The sequence below is a fragment of the Rhinatrema bivittatum genome, chromosome 8 (assembly GCF_901001135.1).
Source record: "Rhinatrema bivittatum chromosome 8, aRhiBiv1.1, whole genome shotgun sequence".
In the NCBI taxonomy this organism is placed as follows: domain Eukaryota; kingdom Metazoa; phylum Chordata; class Amphibia; order Gymnophiona; family Rhinatrematidae; genus Rhinatrema; species Rhinatrema bivittatum.
Genome location: NC_042622.1, coordinates 38,257,846 through 38,285,407, shown reverse-complemented (window position 1 = coordinate 38,285,407; position 27,562 = coordinate 38,257,846). Strand labels below are relative to the sequence as shown.

Here is a 27,562-nt window from a genome sequence, read left to right as displayed (position 1 = left end):
CGATAGTTGTGAGTTTACTAGTTTTTCCATAACTTTAGCAATGAACGGGAGGTTGGAGATGGGACGGAAATTGTTGGGGGTCACTGGTATTTAGGTTTGGTTTTTTTAGGAGGTTTAATTGAAGCCGTTTTAAGGTCATCTGGGTAGATACCCTGGGGTAGGGAACAATTTATGTCGGCCAGTGCTTTAGAGATTGTATCTGGGATTAGTAGCAGCATTTTGGAAGGGATTTGATCGAAAGGGTGTGAAGACTGTTTCATTTTCTTCAGAACCGATTGAATCTCTGCAATAGTGATGGGTTCAAAGTAATTGAAAGTGATATCTCTGAGTGGAGATAAGTACTAGAAGGTGAGTGCGTATTTGGTGATTTTCTTGCTGAAGTAGAGAGCCAACTCATCTGCTTTTGTCTGGGCTAGGTTGAATGGAATGTCTGGAGTGTTGGTTTTTGTAAGATTGGAAACGTAGGTAAACAGAGCTTTGGAGTCGAAGATGAGATTGTGGATCTTGTGAGCATAAAAGTCCCTCTTTGTCTTTAAAGTGATGCTCTTGTATAAGTGGAGGGAGCGTTTGTATTCAGATAGGGAGGTCTGAGAAGGGGCTTTACGCCATTTTCTTTCTTTGTGACGTAGGAGCTGTTTGAGTTTTCGAAGTTCATCGTTTAACCACGGTTGTCTTTTTGTTGCATTTTGTTTGAGTTTTTTTGTTGTCATGGGACAGAGTATATTTGCTACTGATTCAATTATTTTGGCCCAGGATTGGAGTGCTGATGTCAATGAGAGAGAGATCTGGGGCTAAGAGTTTGGTGAGGTGCTCAGAGGAGCAAGTTTTCCTGTATAGAAATGATGGTAGGGAGCAGTGGTTGTAGCCCGATTGTAACAGTGAAAAGGAGGTGGAGATTAAGGAGTGGTCTGACCAAGGGACTTGTTTGCATACTGGTTGCTCAGTGCTAGAAATGCCTGAGTTTGTAAAGATGAGGTCTAGCATATGACCCGCTTTGTGGGTAGGTTTGTTGATTAGCTGCTTAAATCCCATGGCTGACATGGCAGTGAGGAAAGCTTCACAGTTGGTTGTGCGAGGGGATTTATCTACACGTAAGTTGAAATCTCCCAGGATTATGGCTGGGGAGTCCAGATTTAGGTGTGATGCTATTATTCCGAGGATGGGAGAGGCATCAGAATCTAGTAGGCCTGGGGGGGGGGGGGCATATACCAGGAGAATTTGAAGATGTTCTGATTTGAACAGGCCTGTTTCTAGTTTGGTGGATGAGTTGATTGGATACTGTGCGAATCTCAGAGACTTTTTGACTGCTAGGAGAATACCCCCGTCTTTTTTTTTGCCTCGGGATGGAGAACAAGTCGTAGGTCTGTGTTGGTAGTTGGTTTATGTGAGCGATGTATGAGGTTTTGAGCCATGTTTCAGTTATGGTGCAGAAGTCTGGATTTGTGTCAAGTAGAAGGTCGTTTAGTATCAACATTTTATTAGTGAGCGATTGGGCGTTGAATAGAATGATGGTGAAAAGGGTGAGTCCTAAAAATTGGGTAGTGAGGGAAATCACGATATGGATGAGGGATTTATAGGTGCGTGGGCGGTAAAGCATTTGAGATGGTGGTAAAGACGGCTGAGGAGGCCGAGTGGCATGCGGTGGAGGAAGGTTAGAGAGCGACTTGTAGATTGGGAAGTGTCCGTTTGAGGAAGACTAGTAGTGATGGCCTTGCCCCGACTGGCTTTTGTGTCACGTGCAGGTTCTTGTTTCACTGGAGGGTCCTCAGTAGGGGGGAGGGTGGACAGGATTCTGCTGAGGCTGCGTCAGGAGGAAGTGATTCCCAGTTGGCGGGGGGCCAGTGGCTAGCTCTTTTGGATTTTGTTTAGTGGTGTCGCCTCAGATGATTTTTAGGAGTGTTGGCTGCCCTGCGGGGCCGCACAAAGGGGCGCGCCCCTTCGTCGCGCCCCCCTTCGTCGCGCTGCGCCGGCGTGGTGTTTAATTTAAAGGCCTTTTCGGGCCTGCCTCTAGTGGGCTGTCCGGGTGCCGTGCGCCTCCTCGCCGATTGGCTGGTCCCCAGAGGGACTGGTTGGAGGCGGGCTCTATCGGCGGAAGGCCGGCGCCGAAGCCTCACGGTCGGCGGTGGACCCTCCGAGGGTAAGTGCGGGTTTTTAAGGCCTTAGCCCGGTGGGTCTGCGGCGCCGATCGCGCAGGCCTGCCCTCAGTGTGGTCATGTTATGATTCAAACTTTATTTAGGGTGGCGAGGACACTTACAGGGAAAGATGATCTTCTAAAGGCCAATTTCCTTATAGGAAACTAGGAAGAAAAAGTGAAAGTGTTAGGTTTAATGTTCTCTCACTATTGTTTATAACTGGTGAAGCAGTAAAGAGATGCAGAGTAAAGCACAGGATCAGCTCTAAGATAACCAGCTCCCCAGGATGGCTCATCTTATTGCTGTAAAATGCATGTCAGTGATAGTAAAATAGGAACTATAACATGTCCTTTTAAATGAGGAAGAGCTCTATAAACATTAGCTTTACATAAAAGGTAAGGACTATGCGAAAAATTTAAGACAAGAAAACAGATATGAGCAGTTTAGTGTGTGCCAACCAATCTTATTAGAAAGGAACTTTACTGTCCCAGCATACTAAAGTTTTTTTTGAAAATTTCTCCTGCACCTATTTGTTCCCATATATAACCATAAAAGATATGGACTAGTACAAACTTCCTGGTATATCTATAATAAAGTTAGTCTCCTTTGATGCTCATTTCCTGCTGAATTAGATGTACTTTCATGTACTCTAGAAACATAAAACATGACAGCATATAGACCATAAGACCAATCTAATCCATCCCTATCATCTTGATTAACTTTATGATTCCTTCCTATTCCTCATGAAGTCTGTGTTTGTCCCATGTTTTCCTGAATTCTCACACTGTCCTTGCCTCCACAGTGAGGCTGTTTCATGCCTCCAGCACCCTTTCTGAATTGCCTTAGATTACTCAAGTCTACCCCATCCCATGACCTCCCAATTGCAGAATTTCTTTTCCACTGGAACAGGCCCACCTCTTCTACACTTTTTTCTTTGGAGATATTTAAATGTCTCTTATACCTCCCCCTTTCCTCCACGGTATACATGTTTACATCCTTAAGTCTGTTTCCATATGCTTCATGATTAAGATAGTCAAACTATCTTAGTAATTGCTCTCTGAACTGTTTGGTTTATATCCTTTTGAAGACACCCTTTTGAACTAGTCCAAAATCTCTCAAATGAGAGCCATTCAGCAAGAAGTGTTTGCAACCTCAATGTGCATAGCTCCACACATGTAAAAATTCAAAAGCAGTGCTTATAGCTACTTGTGACCCAGCATTAGAAATTCTCAATTTGTTTTGCAGCAGTGTATTAGCTATTCTTCCTTAACAGCATCCACCATTCTTGGTCTGAGGTTTGGCATCTTTTCTTGTTACATCTCATGATATAGTGATCATGCATGCAATGCCACCATTACCTTTTGATAGGTAATTCAGGGCTTCTTCCAAAAACTTAAACAGTGATTCCCATCCTGCTACATAGAAAGGAACACAAATGCAAATAAACTAGTCAATTATAATCGCTTTTGATAAAGTACACCAAAATAAAGAGAGATCAGAGACCAAGTTAAAGAATGCAAAGCACAGGCTCAAATTAACACCCAGTACATTCTGGGAAGTAAGACATCCACTACAGCCCATTTCATTTTTAGAGTAATTACTTTTAACAAACTTCCAAACAAATTTAGAGATTTGCTATTATGTACTTCAATAACTCTTGGACTTTTAGCTGAATTTTGATTTCATAGAGTTTATGGCAATACAGACATAGCTTGGTCACTGCTCACAGGAAGATGGTGCAATGCAGACTGATCATTCACTACCTCAGCAGAATATGTTTTCCCTTCGCAGGAAATGTAATGCTTGTGAGAGGGCTAGATTGATAGCACTAGAGACCAAAGGCCTCCATTTATCCACAGAACAGGTATAGCAGTAAAAGCAGTTTCAACTGCCTTGTCAATATGCCTAAACTTCTAAGGAAGAACCATTTCTATGGTTAGAGGGTAATTCAGGTCAAAAATTGTACAAGTATGGAGATTAACTGCTGAGAATGCAAATAATGATGTCTGTGCAAAATCATAATGGTGGTTTTAGTAGGGCTGGAAAGATACCAGGCACCTGGAATTCATTACCTAGTAGTACCACAAACCATAAAAGGAGCCACACCAGGCTACGTGAAACAGGAAGCACAGCCTGACCTCTTTTCCTCAGGTCACATAGAGGAGCCAGAACCAGAGCCACAACCCTTCTGTCCCTGCTGCACCAAGGAGGAACCAGAACCATGGCCCCAGCCTGCCCCTGCTGCAGCAAGTAGGAAAGGATAGCAAAAAAGGAAGCACATGGGGTGAGAAGAGGCTGGAGGGAAGGGAGGAAAAAAACTTCCAAAAGAGTAAAAAAAATTTGATATAAAAGGTGGATAAAAGTGAAAGATGCATCACAAACATGTTAGTTGGTAGTGAAAACTATTTTTGAAAAAATACAATCATCAGACAGAGCTGAACCAGCAATTTGGTGATGGATGGTTCAGAAACTCTGGGCTAATCCAGTGAGAAAGTGTACTTTGAAGTCTACTTAGTAGACTTCAAAGTACACTTTCTCACTGGATTAGCTCTTATATCAGGGGCAGCTCAAGGCAATGTGCTGCCTGAGGCAAGGGCACCCCCTCTGCCACCCAGGCTCAATCTCACACATATAAACCCTACTACACATGCTGGAGCCTTCATCTTCATCATGCGTGGGATGTGCTCCCCTCGCAGTACGCCAAGATTATCTGCGCAGAAAATGGCAAAAATGGGAGGGGGAATTCTGCACTTCACAGTAGCACAGTATTTCTCCAGGACTATCCACCAGAGGCCCACAGGTCCTTTGTTATTTTGGCAGCTGCGGGACACTGTTTTTGCTGCCCAAAGCAGTCACCTCACCCTGCCTCATTATAGAACTACCCCCGCTGTCTTATACTGTTTAGGATCAAAAGCTGTGTACCTTTTGTTATACCCAAACTTGAAAGTCTTCTCTCCCCTAATGTTCTTTAATTGGTCATGTTTAATTCATACTTTCCATACGTCAGTCAGATGATTCCAAGGTCTCTGATAAGAAACAGCACAGCAACACCTGTCACCCTGGTCATTCCTACCAAAATTAACCTCCACTCCATAAACTTTAAAGTGTTCATCTTTGCAGAAATGAAAAAAAAATTGTGAATATTCTGGTTTACTTAGTAACTGAATTACCTAAAGGTATTTTTACTACAGCTTTAATAAATGTTATTTTAGTAAAGCACAATTAATTGCCGGTTTCAAACAATATTGGTGTTTTCTTCATTTCCTGTTTGTGCTACATAAATATAACTAAACATCAAGTAAACATGTCTTTGCTTAAAAAAAAAAAACCCATTAAACTAGAATGATATAAACTGAAATTATCAGCACTAACAGCAAATAAATATTGCAGGGAACTGCTTTAGTATTAGTTGCTTTGTATATTTTTTAAAATAAAAATGTTTTCACAAATGTTTTAGAAACATTTTTATTTGCATTAAGTTAAAATATGAAAGTTTTGTACTAGCACCCCATTACTTAAAGTAAAAGTGCTAGGCATCCACTAGTGCTATAAATGGCTTCCAACACACCCTTTAAAGACTACTATTAAAGAGTATGACAACTCCAAATAACTTATGGTCATTTTATTATTTTTTTTTTAGTGATACTATGCTTACAGAAATAAAGGCACATATATACATGTTTACTAGGCCACTCTAAGCAAGCAAATGTATTGATTTACTCCTTACCTTTGCAACAAAGCCATGTTATAATATTTATGGCAAACAATCCTTACTAGTAAGTCAATTGAAAGTATAATGAAAAATGTTTTAGTTCATAAGAAACAGTTTATAAAAATTTCAGAATTAAATTTGATTTTGGGGATGCCTATACGGCAACACTACAAAACGAGACTAAAAGTTATCAGGATTTTTTTTTTTTTTAAATCAAGATATTCGTCCAGCAATTTTTTATGCAGTCGCGAATATGCCTTAGAAGCATACAGGACCGATGTGCAGAATCAGCAACATCTATAATGCTACCTTTTATAAGCGAGACCTATTACTCCAATAGAAGTATCAGTTTTCAAATCGGAACTCATTGTCGCAGTCTTGATTCAGCGGTCAAACAGTGCGCACAAATTTATTAGGCACTAAACATTTGGGCATCTGCACCAGCATCGAATCCCGTTCAAGACGAGGGCCTTGGCAGGCCGTTTCTGCTGCATTCCGGCTTTGCCATCCTGGTCAGGCCAAGCGAGTCTCCCTCCCCGTCTTACACAAAATCAAGCACCAGAAAACCCATCCGGCTCCCCCGGCACAAAGACTGCCCGGCACGACTCTCCCACCCAAGCCCAGCAACGCGGGCCGCTGGCAGGGCTCCGCAAAGCCGCCTCCCTACCCGTGCCCATGCCCCTTCGCGGGTATGCTAATTTTTTTCTTTCAGGAGCATTTTCAAGGCCAAGCCTTTCTCATTCTCCACCCATCCCCACTCCGTGACCCGCCATTATGGCTTCACGCTTTCCGAGAAGGAAGGTGGGAATCGCTGGGCGCATCCAACAGCGACCGGAGAAGCCTTAGGAAGCTCCCAGAGGCCCCACCATTGGAAGATAGGGTACACTTACCGTTAGCGGTCCGATAATTCGGATTAGCGTTGGAGAAAACGAAACACTCCTCCGTCGCCCTCTCCTGCAGTTCCACAGTCCCTCTACTTCCGGCGGCGGCGGCACTTCCGCTTCCTCCAGGCCCCGCCCCTCCTCGGATAGATAATATGGGGAAGCGGAGAGACGGGGCGCTTTCAGCTGCTCTGAAGGGGCAGATGACCTCACGGAAACCATGACAACCGTCAGAAGATGACGTCAGCGGGTACTGTGACAAGGGTGGAGGAGATCGCCGCAGAGAGAAGCTTGGCAGCCGGGCGCAGCGTAGAGTGCGACTGGCGCGCGGGGCTGGCCTAGACACAGGCACACACATGCATGGGCAATCAGGTGCGAGCCAGTGTCTCCCCTGTGCTTGTAAAACAGGTCAAACCAATTAAATAAAAACAAATCTATAGATTTTCATATACCAGATAATACCATGTTGAAGGAATGCATTTTTCTTTTTACAGCTCAGTATCCTGCAATTTCTTGGCATACCACCACACCTAAACTCCAGGTTTATTAATCCACCACAGGACTTTGGGGATTGTGATACCAGCCTCAGGAAGTCTGGTATTTTGCATGGAACCAGCTCCTAGAGGCGTACTTCGTGCAGTTGTACTGCAATGCATGCTCTCCCTGTATAAATATAGGGCTGAAAGTTGACTGACTGGCTTACATCATCATTGCCGGACAGCCTGCTGTGTACCTTTCAAAACTGAAACGGCAGAAACGTGTCATACAAACCCTGGAAGTGAAGGCTTCATTGCCGGATGGTGGAACCTTGTGTTGACTAGAATATATGCCCTTCCGAGATCCTGGCATAGTTTTACACACATTCATAAGGGGTAACATCACTGAGCGGATATTACACCTTAAGATTTGAAATGAAAATATTAGAGGACTAAGCACATGGAGAAGAAATATTTAAAGAAGGCAATTTTCTAAGTCATTTACCCAGCTCCATTGGGGTGTCTGAAAATTGCCCTCTATTGGGATAAAAATGTGCATACTTTTAGCTGATTAAAAAGAGGCATTCCTGGGGTGGGGACGGAAAACAACAGCACACATGGAATTTTCAAATTTCGGTGTGCGGCTGTACCTCTCCCTCCCCCAACCAAGGGCACAAACATTGCAGATGCAAAGCATAGCAGCATGTACTTGGGTAGTTTCTTTTACATTTAGCTACAAAGTACATGCTGCTTCAAAGTACATATGTTATTTTGTTTCAGTTTTATGTCATTGCTGTTTGGGGTTTTTTTTTTTTTTTTTTTTTTTACATGTAGCTCTTTTGTTTCAGAATGTAAGAATTGCCATCGAGCCCAGCATCCTGTCTCCAACAGTGGCCAGCCCAAGTCCCAAGTACCTGGCAGATCCCATAATGTAGTTCTAATTCCTGTTGCTCACTCCCAGGGTTAGCAATAGCTTTCTTTTGTCTACCTGGCTAATAATGTGTTATGGACTTTTCCTCCAGGAACTTGTCCAAACCTCTTTTAAACCTGCTATGCTAATCACCTTTGACCACATCCTCTGGCAACAGTTCCCTCAGCTTGATCATACACTGAGTGAAAAAGTACTTTCTATGATTTGTTTTAAATCTGCTGGTTGTTAGTTTCATGGGGTTTCCCCTTGTTTTAGTATTTAATATTTGAAAGGGTAACTAAAACCATCCTTTATCTACTCATTCCATTCCACGAATGATTTTATAAAAAGTTTTCTCATGTCCCCTGTAGGATAAACATGTTCTTGTTAAACAGGTTGTGCAGCTCAGCTTTCTGGCTCCCTGTCAGGAATAAGGCGGTCTGATCAACCGCCTATATTTATTTAGGAACTTTTATATACCGGTATTAGTGGGAACATCATACCGGTTTACATTTGAACAAAAGGATTTGAAGATACATATTAACAGGGAAGATGAACATGGAGGGGGTTAACCAGGAGCAGAGTGGAAGAATAGGATAAAACTAACCAAGAACAAGGTTAAAATTAAACAAGAAAACACATAAGATATCAATATAATTAGCTCCTTAATATAAGGAATATGCGATTACTGTGAGGTGGTGCAGGGATGGTAGGGGTCAACTATTCTGGATAAGCTTGTTTAAACAAGCTTATCCATGGCCAAGGACAGGATGAGTCCGAGTGGGCAGTAGCAACTGCTGACACATAACATGGGGGGATAGTGATCAATCATTTCTCTCTCGCATGCACACTTGTTTACGGCACAGTATAAAAGAGCAGGACTTTCCAGTGACCGGCGGGAGTAGGAGATATTTATTTATTTATGTATTTATTTATTTAACATTTTTATATACCGAAATTCATGTAGACAATTACATATCACTTCGGTTTACAGTATAACATAAACTAGCATGTAAGAATGCTTTTACATATAACAGGTATAAGATAACTTGGTGCCAAGTAACAGGGTCAAAGAACAATAGAATTATAGGCTTTTAACGAGGGGCCAGCGAATTGGCTGTCTAAATATCTGAATGAGATTTGGATAAACCAAGGGTAAAAGGTAAAAATGGAGCCTAATTAGATTAGACATCTGTCAGGTTAGAGTACTAGCCTGAATTCTAGTACTCTATATTGCCTTTATAGACGTATAGAGTGCTGGACACTGAAAACCCCCTTCTCGCCTTTGCTGACCTGACGACTCCTCGATACAAGGCTGATGACACGAAGGGTGCTGGATGGCATATGCAATCATGTGGTATGTAAATAACTTTCTGTAAATAACGTATATTACCATGATGTCACATTAATAAATGATGACATAGATATTGTGTCAGAGTACCTTACTCTCATTCCCAACATCCCCTCTCAGCCATCTCTTATCCAAGCTGAAGAGCTCCATCCCCTTTATAATTTTTGTTGCTTCCTTTGCATCTTTTCTAGTTCTGCTTGCGCTACATTTTTACAGGGCATGTATGGTGTTTGGTTTTTTGTTTTTTTTTTACAATGTACATACAGTTTCTACTACACTGGTACATTTTTACAACGCTTCTATTTTTTTACTAAATTCTATGAATAGCGCATACTAAAAGGGTATAACAAACGATATCTCTTTAGTTTTTCATATCATTTTGTATAGGAAATGACACAATACAATATATTGAATATTAACAATGTTTTCCTGCCATTTTAAAGTGACAGGACAACTCTAGTTCAAAGTTGCACTGAAGCTGGAAGGAGAGAGGTTCAGAGGAAATGGGCAAAAATACCACTTTACTGAGTGCACTGATTGCCTGGAATAACTTATCAGCAGAGATGATGGTAACCAAATCAATGTCATAAATCAGAGAAAATTGCAGAACTGAAAGGACAGGTCATAGATAACAGGCCAGCCTTCTTAAAAAAAAAAAACAAAAACATGACGAGCCGCACCCACTGAATACTTCTATAAAAATAAAGAAAATAGTTACTGATCCTTTCTGTTCAAGTCTGAGGATGATTTATTCATATTTCTAATATTTTTAACCACATCCTTCTGCAAAAGCAACCAAGGTGGCTTGCAGCCATTACACAGTGTCAATAAACCAGCCCAGCTCTTCTATGCGGGATTTTGAACAGAAGGGCAGGACTGACAGGATTTCTGCTGCCCCATGAAGACCCTGGTAAGAGGCTGGGAAATGTGGGGAGGACTCCTTTTCCAAACTTGGCTAGTGGGGTGGGGGAAGGAACATAAGCCTGGACCTACATTTTTTTTTTAATTCCATTTTGGTTTTCTTCCTTTTTTTTTTTTGCATAAATGTAATTTCAATTAAAACATTTTCTGTGCCCCCCCCGGATTGGTTTCTTCTTTTTGATGATACTGCTTGTGGTTATCTTGAACCCCAGCACATTCATCCAGTATCACTTTGCTGCCTTTGTGTCATACCGTTTTTGAGGCCAGAGTGCCTTTCCTCCATGTCTCTTCTATGTATAGACAAAGGCAGACTCCTTTACACAGAGCATGAAGAAATACACTATGGGCCCAATGCAATTTCTCTTCTGGGTGTACTGAAGTGAGGCTGCTAAACGTACTGGGGTCCATTTTTCAGCCGCTGTGCGGCTCGGCTAGTTAAGCCGGATAAACATATCTGCTAACTAAGGGTATATTCAGCAACACAGTCGTGCCGCTAAATATACCCGGCTACCTGAAAATTAGCCGGTTATGTCTTACCGGCTAACTTTAGGACAGCCCTATGACCTAACCAGAGTTAGCCGCATAGGTAAAATGGCCAACTCCACATATCGGCAATGCCTCCCACCCGCCCCCAGGATGCCTCCAACTTATGCGGCTTAATTTCTAGCCATGTAGCTCATTAAGTGGCTAGAATTTAGCTGCACATGGCAATGAATATTGCTGCTTTGCCATTTAGATAAGGAAAACGTTTCGCTTATCTATCTAAATGGCTTCTGAATATCAGCCTGTACATAACCTGATCAGGAACAATAGCTACGGTAGTTCTCTTGCAGGCAGGAATCTTGCAATTCCACTGGACCATAGGACAGTCATCACTGTATCTTTGGTGATCTTATATCATAAACCTCCGTAATCAGTGTAACCCCAGCCTCAGGAAGAGGGGCCACACTTTTCTACCCTGCTGAGCACTGACCCACTCATGGCAGGTTTGGGGAGACAGGATAAACCCGTAGGATCTTGAGAGGATCACACTCCAAAATAAAAGCCGTTCACTCTCAGGCGGTGTGTTCCAAACAGAAGAATAGATTTTATTTGAAAGAGTTCAAAGGTTCAGGCAGGTACAGAATCAAAGATACGGTCCCAGAGTACAAAAAATCAAGCAGGATACATTTTTTCAAGTTACCAAAAAATTACTTCTGCTGGCCACAGTTCTTATGCTGCATAAGCATACCTGAGAACTTTTGAGTTGTGCTCACCCTGGGATCGCTCTTGATTAGTGGGGAGGGGGAAAAGCAAGAGGAGGGAATAATACATATCCTAGAAAAGTGGAGGCAGATATTCAGCGCCTCTTAGCTGGATAGCTACGTTTTTATCTGGCTAGCTGGCGGGCAGATTGAAAGCATTCTAGGAGAAGCTGAGTTATCCAGCTAACTGGTTGTACCACAGACCTGTCCTAAAATTAAGCCAGACAAACTTATCCAGTTAACTAAGATAGCTGGGTATATTCAGCGGCATACTCACACCACTAAATATAAAACCTAAGTTACAGCTCGATCCAGTATCGTCCGCTCGAGGATTGCCCGTCTGTAACGTGCTCGTAGCGCACAATTCGGGCGCGCAAGGCAGTTCGGCGATACAGTGTCCAGTTTCACGCGTCCGTATCGCTTCTGAAAACAGACGCATAACCCTTTCCGCACCCGGCATGTAAATGAACGAAAAAGCTGTATAATGAAGGAATTAGCTATTCCCCTGCGATACTGTAACGGGCGCTGATATTATCTCCTCCGTAACCCGCTGTTCTGCCGCGGCCTTAACCTGCTAGTTTACCGCCTCCCCCTAGTAGGAGTTAGTGTAGTGTAGTGTAGGGTAAAAACATTGCTTACCCGCCCTGGTCCTGCAGGGCTGCAGGAGACCGGACGGGACCAGGGCAAAAAAAAAACAAACGAAAAAGTAGCAAGGCTCGGGCCTGCTATGGTAAGTGTAAAAAGTGTAAAAAACAAAAAACCTGTGTGTTATATAAAAAAATAAAACAATTTTAAATACCTGTCGGAGGGCCGTGGGTACCTGTCATTTCAAATGTCATTTGAAATGACAGGTACCAGCGCACCCAGGTTACTGTATAGGCGCTGTTACAGCGCCTATACAGTAAAATGGGTTGCGCGGGCATAACCCTTCCCTAACGCTTCACAGCCGCGGCATGCATTTGCATGCGATTAGAGGAGAGTATCGGGGAGTTAGTGAAGAGAACTGTGCGTGCGGGGAGGAAGGGTGCGCCTGACACTACCTCACTGTTTTTACCGCGGCCTTACTGGATCGAGCCGTTAGCTGGATAAGTTTATCCTTTTAACTAGCCAAGCCACACAGCAGCTGAATATGGACTTTGTGTCAGGGCTGGGCAGGTAATCCCTGAACAGGAGTGGTTCAGATCTTGAGAATCTTCTGCCTGTCCAGCTACCTCCCACTTGGGTTGGACCCACAGGTTCTGGTGGCCAGCAGGATTTCTCTGGCAGGTACAAGGTCAACTATAGTCAAGGCAGGCAGCATTCAGGCAGAGTTACAGAACAGGAAGGGTCAGGACTGGTAGAGTACAAGCGGAGTCATTAAACAGGCAACGGTCTGTGGCAGGAAGTGAAACCAAACGTACAGGAAGAGCAAGGAATGGGATGGGCAAGGCTAGGAACACACTGGTAGGACAGTCACTGGGGGGAAGGGGGGGTGCCTTGGAAAAATGAGGAATATGGTAAGAAACAGGCAGGAACAAGGTAAAACAAGGGCAAAACTGGCACAGAGGTGCAAGGCAGGGCACACATGAACAGGGTAGGCCACCGGGAGGCCTAAACAGGACAAGGGCAAGCAATATACAAACAAGGAAGGCCATCAGGAGGCCCAGGCAGGACAAGAACAAGCACAGTATACACAGGAAAGAAAGGCCACCAGGAGACCCAAATGGAGCAAAGGTAAGATAAGGTAGCACAAGGATGGCCAAGCAAGGAGCCAGTGATTCAATTATGAGGACCAGAGCTAAGAGTGAGGGAAGGTTTTATAGGGCTAGTCTTGCTGTGTCATGTAGCCTTCAAGGCAGAGGCTAGAGCAAGATTCTGTGGCCCACTGAGAGCCCTTGCCAGTATCATTATACCTCACGATGGTCTATCTAATCTGTCTATCCACACCAACTACTCAGCTCTACAATCCCAACCACTCCCTCAGAGCCTCAGGGATCCTCTGTGCTTGTCCCTTGCTTTCTTGAACTCAGATACTGTCCTTGTCACCACCATCTTCTCTCGAGGAAATATTTCACCCTCATCCCATCAAGTTTCCCTGTTCCACCCCCTCCCTGCTAATCCACGTTATCTCTGTTAGCACCATTTTCACTTTTTCCTCCTTCAGGGATGACTCTAGCATTCTTCCCTTCCTCCTTCCTGACCCCACCACTTTCCTTGCTCCCACCCCCTTATAAGGCTCAGCTCACAAACTTCTGCACCCTTACTCTACCCTCAGCTGAGTTCCAAGCCCTGAAATCATGGCTGAAATTACTCCCCACTTGCTGCCTGCAGTATGTGCTCCAGGCTTACCCCTCCTCTGCCTGCAAGCTTATTGAAGGGGATTGACAGGAGCAGTAAAGAGAGGTCCAGAGCTGTTTAGTGTTTCCCCTGAGACCCAGCCAATTAATACAAACTTCCCAAGCTCCAGGGAAATATCCGGAGAGTTCCCAGATAAGTTTTTAAGTCTCTTTCAGTTTCACATGGGACTTCCCTGGAACTCTGGAAAAGGCCTATAGACTTTAGATCTCCCCAAAAAAAGTCCGAGAATCCTTTTCAGCTTTATACAGTTACTCACTTATGGCTGAGTTGACCAGGACAAATACCTTTCTTTCCCATGGGGTTCCTTCTCCCTGCCAAATCCCATGCCACTTGCCGGAAAAGAACACCCCTTTTCCCACAGAGCATTTGGGGGCCCTGAGACAGTGCACAGCCCCTCAGCTGACTCTCCCCAGACTTCTTCCAGGTCCTCTGTCAAAGCACTTCCTCTCTCCGCTGCTCTCCATGACTTGTGGAATCTCTCTTTATAGACCTCCCTTTGGGGGAGGGACAACCTTGTCACTCTTACCTGATACTGCTCCTTGGGAACCTCCCACTACCGGAACATTCCACATTCTGCCAGACAGGCACCACACAAGCAGTTATCATAGGGTTGCCAACTGGCTCCGGATTTTCAGGATAGGTTAATCCAGTCCTGGTTTTACCCCATTGCATGCTGGGACTTATTCTGATTTCCCTATTGCATTGTCTAAAAAAAGCAAGACTATAAGTATCTGCGTCCAGGGGTGTAAAACCAAGACTGGATGAACCTGTCCTCAAAATCTGGAGCCAGTTGGCAACCCTACAGTTATCATGATGCAGTCTTCCTGCAACACAAGGTTTGCAGAAATAAGATAGAATCTGATAAACAAATAACACAGATAGAATCTGATAAACAAATAACTGGCTAAAACTGGCCAAAACACAAACCCACCAAAGTCAAATTAAAGACAAAAAACAAGGGTAAGTGCATATAATAATTAATAACCAACACCTCAAACAAATTTTTTTTTCCAAAATAGCATAGAAAATTTCTATAATATAATCATACACGAGTATTTTATTCTGAAAGCCACATAGGCAGTTTAACATTTATAAGCTAAAGACAATAACAATGAATACAAAAAATATACACATATTCAACAAAACACACATGAGTATCCCTCCTCACGTGTCACTCTTCCCATATACCAGCTTTCCCAATCCCAATAAACATCTTTCCTGATTTTGGCAGAGAAAGAAAATGGCAGCTTTGACAACTTCCTGAAGAGCAGGCAAAATATATATTTCAACAGGTCTCCCAAAATTACCTCTACATTTTGTTTCCTTTGAAACTATTACTCACAAATACTTATCTATTGAAACGTTTGGCTCCCTTCCTTCCATCTGAGCAGAATTATTAGACATGCACAGAGAATTTCAGTATTTTCTCTGTCCTAAATTCACAAAGATATGCATTAACTAGAGGAGAGAGAGAGAGAGACTGTTAAAATGTTGTTAGAACAACAGGGCTCCCAAACCTGACCCGGAAGACCCCCCTCCCCCAGCCAGTCGGGTTTTCAGGATATCCCTTAAATCTGCATTCAGCAGAGGCAAAGCTTGGATATCTACCTCTCATGCATATTCATTGTGGAGGTCCTGAAAACCCAGCTGGTTGAAGGTCGCTCAGGCCAGGTTTGGGATCCACGGCACTAGAATAACTGGATGGGCCCCACACTGTGTCTTCAATACCTGAGCTGGTGCTTAGGACGAGTTTGTTCACGAGTGACGCTACATCTGCAGCCTCCAGAAATGGACACAATGCACATTGGATTGTTCATTTCTCCTTGTGAGGGGTACAGCACTAGATTGTTTTGTCATGAACCTCATTGGAGTACATAGGTCTAGAACTCTAGATGACTATATTTTTGACAAAGGTTTCATTATTTCTTCCCCTTTCTGTTTTGGGAGTAAGAGAGTCCCTTTTGCTGTGATATTGCTTCTAAGGCTTTGCTGTCATTGGGCAGACTGCCCCCCTTCCCCAACCCCCTGAAAAATCCAACACTTCTTCTGGCAATAAATAATCATTTTCAAACAGCCAAAACTATATCCCCAAATGATTAGGCCTTTAAGTGTTCCCATACTACAGACGTAACTTTATTTTGTCACACCTGACCCAAATAATATAAAATGAAACATTTATATAAGCTGGCAGCCAGTGATTGGCCAGTATTCTTTATTATCAAGCCTGATAAGAGGAAGGTAAAGGGGGTGTAGTTGTACTGGGGCCCCAAAATTACAAGTATGTAATTAAACAGTAGAAATGATAAACTGGCAATGCAAGAACTGCAAGCAATGACTGTGTAAGTGTAGAGAGCCCTCTGGGTCTCTGCTTGTAGGAATGCAACTCCCGGGCTAGCATCTCATCACAGGACCTCAAACAGGATTTAAGCTGATAAAGTCTTCTCCTGATGTCCAAGATTCCCTGTCGGGGTGAGGGGGAAGCTTATCTTCTAGGTCCTGAGCATTGTTCAATTAATAGTTTAGCATTTATGTGTCTTGGGTACAGCAATAATAATTACACTGAAAGCTGATATAGTTTCCAACTTAACTTTTACTGATTAAGGATGGAAATTGATGAAAATGTCCAGCTACAAGTTCTTGTTACTTACAATCAATTATTGCTTTAGATTTTTTAAATACATTTTTTATAATCTTCCAATTAATTAATTTTGAAGTTGAAGTCAATTATCTCTGTCCAGTCACTGGGGTAATTTCAGAGCTGGCGAATAGGAAGGTAATCCCAATTTAGATGTATTTGTGCAAAAGTCCCATTTTTTCATCTCTTTAATCCAGTTCAGCATGCTTCTCCTTCTGTTATCTCTAGCTGGATCGTACTTCCTTGCACCTCTGCTTATTTTCTTGGTGAGGTAGATATGGGATTCGTCTGCTGGGTGCCATCATTCTTCTCCTATACTCTGACCATATTCTCCTCTTTCTCCAGGAATGAATGATAGTTCACTCCTCCATAGGACTGTTAATGGTCCATTAGTCCTTTCGAGGGGAAAAGACATAATTTCTCAAAAGAACCATGGTCCTGGGCCCTTGGGTACTCAGTCAACTAGTACAAAGAAAAGTTGTAAAACAAAGACGAAACCAAAACCAGAGAAAGGAAGGGTAGGCAAATGTCCTTCTCCTAAACAAAAGGTTTCCAAAAGGCTTGATAAGTCAGGCAAAGGCACACTGCTTTCTTTAAGTCACCCAGGTTTTAAATTCTAGAAATCCCAAGGACCTTGTCCAAAAAAACCATACAGAAGCAGCAAAGAGACATGCCAACTCTAATTGGGATAACAACAAAAATACACACATGAAGATGTCAGCAGGGGTTTATATACTCTGGGAGCTCACCATCTCAATCTCCCACATGGGTGGGGGTGAGGATGACACCCAACAATAATGTTAAGTTTGTTTCTCCCCCCCTTACCTGACAATATAAAACAGTCCTCTTAGTAGGAACCACAGGGTTCTCTACTGGAGTATACCATCTGAGTAGATAGACTAGAAGTATCTTTAAATGGTGTATAGTTCCCCTATGAGAACTATGCTGTAATAGTAGTGTCCTTTTACTGACTTTATAAAAAACAGTGTCACCATTTTGTAATGTGGATTTTTGAGTTGACCCTTGAGGAGGAAGGATGGAGTTTTTCATACTCTCGTTTTGTTCCTTTTTTTTTTTAATACAATTTTTATTGTTTTATCAAGAAAATAATACAACACGGAAGGTGGTTGTACACTTCACCACCATCCCTGAATACTACAAACTCTTTATAACCCACAGAGAAACGTCCCAGAATACCCACCCACTACCTCCCTCCCTCCCTCCCTAGTCTCCCATGATAGGCAACTCATAAATAGGAGTCCAAGGTCTAAACCAGTCCTCAGTGTAGAGAATAAGTCCAAACAAGAATTCACTGTCAGTCCATGATGTACGCATTACATGCCCTCATTGTAGATCGAACTGCGGACACGCTGTGGTAAGGATTGCAGGTAGACATCCCAAACGTCCATGAATCTCTTCCGGTGACGTGGAGAAAGACGCATAGAGGCAGCTTCTAGAATCATCAGTCGGTGGAAGCAGTTACGCCAAGTCCAGTAAGAAGGAGGCAAGACCTCACGCCAATGCATCAAAATCACTTTTTTCCCCACTAAGCATGCCTTGTGAATAAATAAGCGGATTCCCCAACCTCGCACACGTAAAGGAGAAATGCATCCAAAGAGAAGCCACAGGGGGGATATTGGAATGGTCACACCCAACAAATTTTCCAAGTAATGGACCAAGCGGACCCACAATGAATGAACTGCGGGACACTCCCAAAAAGCATGAGACAGCGTGCCCTGCAGGTTGCCACAGCGGATACATGCAGGGGAGGCTGAAATTCTAGAATAAAATGCCCCCTGCGCTGATATATAGCTTCTCCTAAAAAATTTGTATTGCATCTCTCTATAGTATGAGTTCACTGAGAGTTGGGAAATGCGCCGGAAGCCAGCAGTAATAATACGTCTATTAATGACAAACACCCCATCGCTATTCCACCTCTGAACTAAGATAGAACAAGAGTCCACCTCTGTTAACTGCTGTAAATTTGTGTAATAGCGGGACAAAGAGGGTAGCTTTTCTCGGGTGAGAGAGAACAATGAGTCCAATGCGTGAAAGTGCGAGGGTTGCCCAACATCCGGGGGAAGCGAAGAGACATAATGCTTCAACTGTAAGTAGGGAAAAACATCAGCTTTAGGAATACCGTAGGCGTCCCCCAATTCAGTAAAATAAAGTAAGGTCCCTTCTGGGGACAAAACATGACCCAATAGGGATATCCCCTTCATACGCCAGCGTTGAAATGCCCCCGTTTGCGTACCCGGGGAGAAATCAGGGTTTCCCCGGACCGGTAAAAACCAAGCAATAATACGTGGAATGCGCAGGATGCGGGTGAGCCGAAGCCATGCAGCCTGTACTGGACTAACCAAGATATTCCTCCCGATGTGGCTAGGGATCGAGCTGGTCGGAGCCTGTAACACAAAATGAAGTGAGAAGGAGGCCACCAGCTCCGCATCTGCCGCCAGATGAATGACCTCAGAAGAGGTTCGCAACCAATCTCTAATCAGTCTCAAATTGCTGGCTAAGTTGTACAGTGCCAAATCAGGGACCCCTAACCCCCTCTTCCCCAGCGCCCCCGCATCCACCCTAGAGGGACACGAGATTTCCCTCCCCTCCAATAAAAACGCCTTTGGGCCGTGTCTAACTGCCTAAGCTCCGCGGTGCGTAACTGCAAGGGCAAATTTTGGATTAAGTAGAGCCATTTTGGCAAAATAATCATTTTGAAGAGGTGTACTCTACCGCCCAAAGAGATGGGTAAGCCCGCCCAGGCCGCCAGCTTTTCCTGTGTAAATTTGAGTAAAGGGAGAACATTTAATCGATATATATGAGAGAGGTCCCGGGGTAGAACTATACCAAGGTATTTAAACGAGGCGCCAGCCCACTGTAAAGGGAAGTCGTCCCCCCATCCAGTCTCCAGGGACTCAGGAAATGGCAAGGCCGCCGACTTAACAAGATTTAAGCGAAAGCCTGTAAAGACGCCATACGCCCAAAAAGTCCGAAGTAAGGAGGAGAGGGAGGCCCGAGATTTTATTTGGCCTGGAGTACCCTTGGGCCTTATGAAACAAGGTTGGAATCAGAAGGAAGACAGGGTCCGTTTTTCTCTCTTTTTGGAAATCTAGTTTACTTCTTTTTGACTACAATTTGGAGGAAGTTTATCTATTCTTCGTTCACCTTTTGTTGCCTTCTGAAACCTGGAGTTTTATTTTTGGTCCATAACCTAAATCCTCAAGGGCCTAAGAAATTTAGGACCCATTGTTAGAGATGGAGTCTTTTCAGGAGTCTCTCACTCAGACAGATCCAGGGGAGTAGAAGAGAAATGTGAGAAAAGGAGAACTGTGGCAGCTATTTGTTGTAAACCACTGAAATATTTTTAGGATATACTGGAGAAGGTTAGATGAGACACAGTCATCTGGATCAAGGTATGACTAATATGACTTTAATTTATGACTTCTAAATTTAGTTGACATATGCCATTCCACCAATTTTGGGAGGGAGCTCCAAAACTGCCTGTACAATTAGGAACAGATTTGGAACAGAAGGTCAAAATAAACCCTCATTACAGAGTCACAGATTTATTGGAAACTGAAAATGCAATGGATTGCATTGAATAAGGCCTTATTCTTTTTTATTCATTTCACCTTACCATCAGTTATTGGTAAAGGTATGTTGAAACGACATTCATTGTCCGGCATGATTATTACTGTAAATGTTATGGACTGAACACAGAGTTTGAGACCTTGGAGATTATTTCCCCTGTCCTCACCAAATCCAACAAGGAATCCGAAAATGAAGGGGGCTTATGAAAAGGACAGGACATGTGGACATACTAAGCCCATGAAACTGGAGGTGACCCTTGAGCTCCTCAGTGAGGAACTTAGACCAGGGGTTACATAAGCATCAGGGATGGGCATTCATTCTGAAAGGGCATGAAACATGTGACATCACTCCAAAACAATATGAAAAAGTACTGACGAAATTTGTTTTTATTTTTGTTTTGTTTTTCAGTGCTGGCTTTAGGATAGGGCAAACCGGGCAATTGCCTGGGGTATCATGCAATGAGGGGTGCTGTCAGCCAGAGGCAATCACCCCCACTGAGCCACCATAGAAGACAGGGAGCCTGTAGCCAGGTCTTCTTCCAGCTCCCCCATGGTCCACCACAGCCAATGCAGCTCCCATCCCGCAAGACAAGCACCAGAAGGCAGAACTGGATGCTGAGAGCAACAGAGCCCGAGAAGAAGTCAGTCACTCCCCTCCCCCCTGCAGAGCAGAAACCCAGGCATTGAGGGTCCTCTGGGGAAAAGACCCCTAGTCTCCACCTGGAAAGGAAATGAAGTTCCTCCCCCACACGCATGAGAAATGAAGGAGAGTAAAGAGTTGCCAACTGGCTCCAGATTTTCAGGACAGACTGATCCAGTCCTGGTTTTACCCCACTGCATGCAGGGACTTGTACTCATTTCCTTAGTGCACTCTCTAAGAAAAAGCAAGTATATAAAGTCTCTGCGTGCAGGGAAGTAAAACCAGGAATGGATTAACCTGTCCTGAAAATCTGGAGCCAATTGAGAACCCTATGGGAGTACAGGTCTGGCAGAGGTATAACCACCATGCAAGAGCCCTTAGCTGGATGGTAACAGGTGAGGAGATGCAAAGGAGGGAAGAGAGGAAGGAATGTTCCAGAAGTGCAGAGACCCTGAGCACAGCACAAGAAAGTTCACCACCCATGCTTCAAGCCAATCTGTGGGAGTGGGGTGGCAGCAGAGAAAGCCTATACATACTCTACCCCTTGCTGATCCATTCCAAGCACTAGGGGCAGATGTTTTATGGTGGGTACTAAGGAGAATATCATACAAATATATGAAAAGATGTTCCGCTGTTTAAAACAAAGAATTTTGGGGAAGAAATAGTATCAGAATTCAAATGAGCTTAGATTGTTAATCCCACCTGCAATGGGCTTCAACCTGTATCACAGTGAAAGCACTCTGGTTTACCTCATATACCTTTTCCACCTATTCTACACACAATTTCTAAAATGATAATTTGCTTTTATTTTTAATTTTTATTCCAGCCAAGAAAACTTTTCCTCACAATTTATTTTACTTAACCTTTTCATATATTTATATGGTATTTTCTAAGCTGTAGTGCTTGCTTTTTGGTTTTGGTTTTTTTTTTTGTTGGGTAGTAAGGGAAAACATCTGAGTTCAGCCCAGCCAATTATTTCAGAGATTACCTACAGCCAATGAAATATGGATTTCTTTTAACTTATAACTGTAGGCACGTGTTGATTTTATTTGGAATCTACCTCCCAAAAATCACAAATGACACATACATCAGATACAATTTTTCAAACTTATTTGTATTATCCTTACCCCAATGTGATTTTTACAAGACTTAGGGCCTCATTTTCCAAGCACTTTACCGCGTGCGATAAATTCGCAAATCACGTAGTCATTTGGTATTCAGGGGGCGGAGTATATGTAAAGCAGGAACCTGTGTATCGTGTGCGGCGAAACAGCCGCAGTGTTAGCGCGGCTAATAACTACAACTCCAACCTCGCGTTATGGACTGCGTTACGGGCCTGAAAAGGATGTGTGAGAGAGAGAGAGAGAGAGAGAGAGAGAGAGAGAGAGAGAGAGAGAGAGAGAGAGAGAGAGAGAGAGAGAGAGAGAGAGAGAGAGAGAGAGAGAGAGAGAGAGAGAGAGAGAGAGAGAGAGAGACTTACTATAGTGCCTATGCCCTACATAGGTATTTTAACCCCTATGGGAGGGCCACCTACTAACTCGGGGTGGGGATTAGGTATGAGCGTCGGGGGTTGGGGGCCATTTTCGCATTCCACATGAGACCTACGGACTGAACAGTGGTCTCTAGTGCAGATTTGCTGGCCGTCGGAGTGAGGACGCTCACTCCAAGCGGAGATTTGGCCAACATTCTCTCCACCTAGCATGTTGTTGCCCAGGTAGAGTGTCCATCAAGCTAGGTAGAGAGAACGTTGCCCAAACCACTTCTTGGAGTGAGCGTCCTCACTCCGACAGCCAGCAAATCTGCACTAGAGACCACTGTTCTGTCCGTAGGTCTCATGTGGAATGCGAAAGTGGCCCCCAACCCCCGACGCTCATACCTAATCCCCACCCCGAGTTAGTAGGTGGCCCTCCCATAGGGGTTAAAATACCTATGTAGGGCATAGGCACTATAGTAAGTCTCTCTCTCTCTCTCTCTCTCTCTCTCTCTCTCTCTCTCTCTCTCTCTCTCTCTCTCTCTCTCTCTCTCTCTCTCTCTCTCTCTCTCTCTCTCTCTCTCTCTCTCTCTCTCTCTCTCTCTCTCGTGCACCGCGATGAAAGAATCATCGTGCACTGGGAAAACATCACGTGCGGCGCTAATGTTTTCGTGAATGGCGAAAACATCGCCGCACGCGATTTTTCCCCACTGCACGAAAGAAGCCTCATTTGCATTGGTAACGCCCCCTAATGCGTTACCAATGCGATATTGGAAAATAAGGCCCTTAGTATTGTTAAGGGGTGCATTTGAACCCCAAAGAATGACAGCTTTGTAGGGATGTGAATCGTGTCCTCAATCGTCTTAACGATCGATTTCGGCTGGGAGGGGGAGGGAATCGTATTGTTGCCGTTTGGGGGGGTAAAATATCGTGAAAAATCGTTAAAAATCGTTAAAATCGAAAAATCGAAAAACCGGCACATTAAAACCCCCTAAAACCCACCCCCGACCCTTTAAATTAAATCCCCCACCCTCCCGAACCCCCCCCCAAATAACTTAAATAACCTGCGGGTCCAGCGGCGGTCCGGAACGGCAGCGGTCCGGAACGGGCTCCTGCTCTGAATCTTGTCGTCTTCAGCCGGCGCCATTTTCCAAAATGGCGCCGAAAAATGGCGGCGGCCATAGACGAAAAAGATTGGACGGCAGGAGGTCCTTCCGGACCCCCGCTGGACTTTTGGCAAGTCTCGTGGGGGTCAGGAGGCCCCCCACAAGCTGGCCAAAAGTTCCTGGAGGTCCAGCGGGGGTCAGGGAGCGATTTCCCGCCGCGAATCGTTTTCGTACGGAAAATGGCGCCGGCAGGAGATCGACTGCAGGAGGTCGTTCAGCGAGGCGCCGGAACCCTCGCTGAACGACCTCCTGCAGTCGATCTCCTGCCGGCGCCATTTTCCGTACGAAAACGATTCGCGGCGGGAAATCGCTCCCTGACCCCCGCTGGACCTCCAGGAACTTTTGGCCAGCTTGTGGGGGGCCTCCTGACCCCCACGAGACTTGCCAAAAGTCCAGCGGGGGTCCGGAAGGACCTCCTGCCGTCCAATCTTTTTCGTCTATGGCCGCCGCCATTTTTCGGCGCCATTTTGGAAAATGGCGCCGGCTGAAGACGACAAGATTCAGAGCAGGAGCCCGTTCCGGACCGCTGCCGTTCCGGACCGCCGCTGGACCCGCAGGTTATTTAAGTTATTTGGGGGGGGTTCGGGAGGGTGGGGGATTTAATTTAAAGGGTCGGGGGTGGGTTTTAGGGGGTTTTAGTGTGCCGGCTCACGATTCTAATGATTTATAACGATAAATCGTTAGAATCTGTATTGTATTGTGTTCCATAACGGTTTAAGACGATATTAAAATTATCGGACGATAATTTTAATCGTCCTAAAACGATTCACATCCCTACAGCTTTGTAATGGAATAAACAGCACTAGCAATCCAATCAGAAGTATGTATATCCAGCTATATGCTGGTAGCACATCTGCACACGCTGGAGAAAACTTTGCCTTAGTGGCAAAACCAAAAAGTAAGGGAAAAGAAATCTACAAATTCTAGAAGATGACTCCAAAGAGCAACTTATTAAATGCCTATAATAGCCACAGATGGTATCAGAACAGTGGAATCTGCTGACACTTAAGTCTGCAGTCTCCTCCCCACTATGGGCTTCAGGCAGTATCATTTATTTATTCTTTTCCCTTTACTCTTTGGTTTGGCTTGTGCTGAGGTTGTAAGGGGTTTGGCTCATTTTTGTTGGGTATTGACAGCCATTACAATCATTTTTCAAGATGTGCTGAGGAACCTTTTAGACACCCTTGACCACAGGTCTGATAAACAAACGAGGTTCTAAGAATCAAATCATGAGACCATGAAATGAGCGGGGGTGCAGATACACTCCCATACGGGCCGATACAGTACAGTGCGCTCCAGTGGAGCTCTGTGCAAACAATTACTGTGCTCCCCGCCCCCCCCCCCCCCCCCCCCGATTCATTCAGTATCTGTTCCGGGCCTATCAATAAAGCCCAGCTCCGTCCTGCAATCTATATTTTTAAATACTGACAACCCCCTCCCACTGCCCAGAACTCATGTGTATTAGGTACCCTAAGCCAACCTTACAACCTTGCACACATGCCGCCCCCCCCCCCCCACACTCCCACACCCTTTACAGACACACACAATTAAATTATGCATTTATAACAAATTTATAACAAATTTTACATGACAAAGAACATTCAAAAGACTTCTGAGGCAAAAATATCACTTACAACATGCATATTATATTTACAGGCACTCCTGTGGTGCCAACCAGAAAACTCTGCAAAAAAGACACTTGGAGCTCCTATGGTATTAGACTTTTTGTAATGCGTGCTGAGTGTGGGCTTGGCCCTCAGAAAGCCATGAATAAACAGAATTACCATTACAATATGGTAAAGATCACATGCTAAAACAACGCTAACAGTGTTATCTATGAAAAGGCAACACCGCACATATTACACCAGGCCCTAGAACACCAATAAAAACTCTTATTAGGAAACCAGGCTGCTATTAGATCCCTACACAGAAGTTACATGTCAGCAAAATACCAGGCCCTAGAACACCAATAAAAACTCTTATTAGGAAACCAGGCTGCTATTAGATCCCTACACAGAAGTTACATGTCAGCAAAATACCTCACCTCGGTCACATATTCTGAGCACAGAGAGACCCTGACCAAATACTTTCTGATCTCTTTATTCTGTATCAACAGAAATGTGCTGAGAAGAACTGAACTGCAACCCACAACAAGCCATCATCTATATGCACAGCAGCAATGGAAAAATAGAAACATTACCATTCTTCATAAAAACATTAAATAATAAAACCAAGAAATATAAAATATGAATCATAATAGTAAAGTCATATTCATAAAAAGAATATTTCAAACCAGTTGAACATTTACCAAACACCAATAAAATATTTAAAAAATCTAATGAATAGGGGAGACCAAGATGGCCGCTGAGATGTGAGGTCGTGAGGGCAGCGCTCCCGGGAGAAAGAGATTTCAAGCGAGCGATTTCTATATCAATTTTTCTTTTTTGGAAGCATAATGCCTCATTCTAAAAGGAAAGCTCGCATTCGTGAAATTACCTCAACACCCGAATATTCCTTTCAACCGAGGACAGATGAAGCCTTTACGAGGACGCCGATATCAAACCCGGAAGTGTTGGTCGCTGGGGCAGACAGAGAGCAGCTGCCGAGCCCCTTGACCTCAGAGATCTCGCTTAGCCCGGGGCTTCCAACGTTGCCGGAGCCACCAGGGAAACGTTCTGTGAGTGCTGAGGCACTTGGGCAGTTTTCGGAGATGGCGAGTGGTAACCAGAGAGGGGTGGAAGGAATCCCCTCGGAGGACCCGAATTCGACAGGTTCCAGGAACCACTTGGAGCTGGCACAACAACGCCCGGAACAGCAGAAAATTGGCGAAGGACTCCTGGAGGTAGGAAACAAGATGGACAATCTAATCCCACTAACCACCTCAGCTTTGGTCCCCTCGTTGGAGGAAATTAAAAATATTTTAATTACTATGCAGAAATCTATAATTGCCTTAACCTCAACTGTCCAAGAAGCAATGCTTAAGACACAGAAAGTAGAGGATTCGCTGGCATCAGCTGAAGAGAAAATAAATACTTTAGAAGGGAAAGTTAAGAAAATTGAAGAGGTTCAATTAAATCTTATAAAATCTGAAAAGATGGTGGAAAACAAAATAGAATTCTTTGAAAATCAAGTTAAAAGAGCGAACTTAAGGTTTCTTAACTTTCCAAAAACGAAATTACAGTCTCCGGTAGACTTATTGAAAAGTTATTTTACAAATATTCTAAAGTATCCTACAGAAAAGATCCCAGCTATAATATCTACTTATTATTTAACACAGAGAAACCCTATTGGGAACAGTATCAACTATCAAGGGAAAGGAGAAGAAGAATCGTTAGATTTGACGGATTTTCTGGAAAAATCTTTCGAAATGGAGATAAACCTGAGGGCAACGCTGTTGGTGCAGTTTGCCTCTAAAATGGACAGAGATGAAGTGTTAAAACATTACTTCAGGTTCCAAAAATTAAAATTCTTTGGACACTGTATACAGATCTTCCCAGACATTGCTAGATTGTCTCAGATGAAACGTAAAAAATTTCTGGAAATGAGGGGGGAGGTGGTGGGAAGGGGGGCACATTTTATGTTGCGGTTCCCTTGTCGTTGCTTTATATATTATGAAAATGCAAAATATATTTTCACACAGCCAATACAGTTACGTAACTATTTAGATAGACCATCATGTACCTAAGTGAATCTAGGAGTAGTTGGACAAGAGTAATTATGGGTATTGGCTAACCTCTAATCTCAGTATTCTATTTTCAAATTATTTAGATTACTTATGATCTGCTTAATATAATTTTGGTCTTCCCCTATTTCCTAAATATATTACAATGTGTACCAGACCAGGATCTAATATTTCCTTTTGTTGTTAAATGGAATATATCTATGTTTTCATTGTTTTTTCTGTTCTGGAATATGGATAACACATTGAAATATTTTCTTGTAATTGAAATTAAAAAATTAATAAAGTATAAATTAAAAAAAAAAAATCTAATGAATAAAAAATCAAATTAAAAAATGTTCTATTCCCCCCCCCCCAAAAATAATTTCAAAAGAGCAGAATCATCAAATTACACCCAATAATTAAAACTAATAAAG

General features: G+C 43.6%; 1 protein-coding gene across 2 annotated transcripts in view; it reads right to left on the bottom strand.

The window, feature by feature from the left end:
* YWHAB (tyrosine 3-monooxygenase/tryptophan 5-monooxygenase activation protein beta) overlaps nucleotides 1-6,877 on the bottom strand; it is a 59,225-nt gene extending 52,348 nt beyond the window's left edge. The window contains exons 1-2 of one of the 2 annotated variants that reach the window (XM_029612676.1): nucleotides 6,736-6,857; nucleotides 5,056-5,159 (exon numbers count right to left, since the gene is read on the bottom strand). The gene's annotated coding sequence lies outside the window, so the exon portion shown is untranslated. Of the gene's footprint in view, nucleotides 1-5,055; nucleotides 5,160-6,735 lie in introns of both variants that reach the window. The other variant, XM_029612677.1, reaches the window with a different exon arrangement.
* Between the last annotated feature and the right edge of the window lie 20,685 nt (nucleotides 6,878-27,562).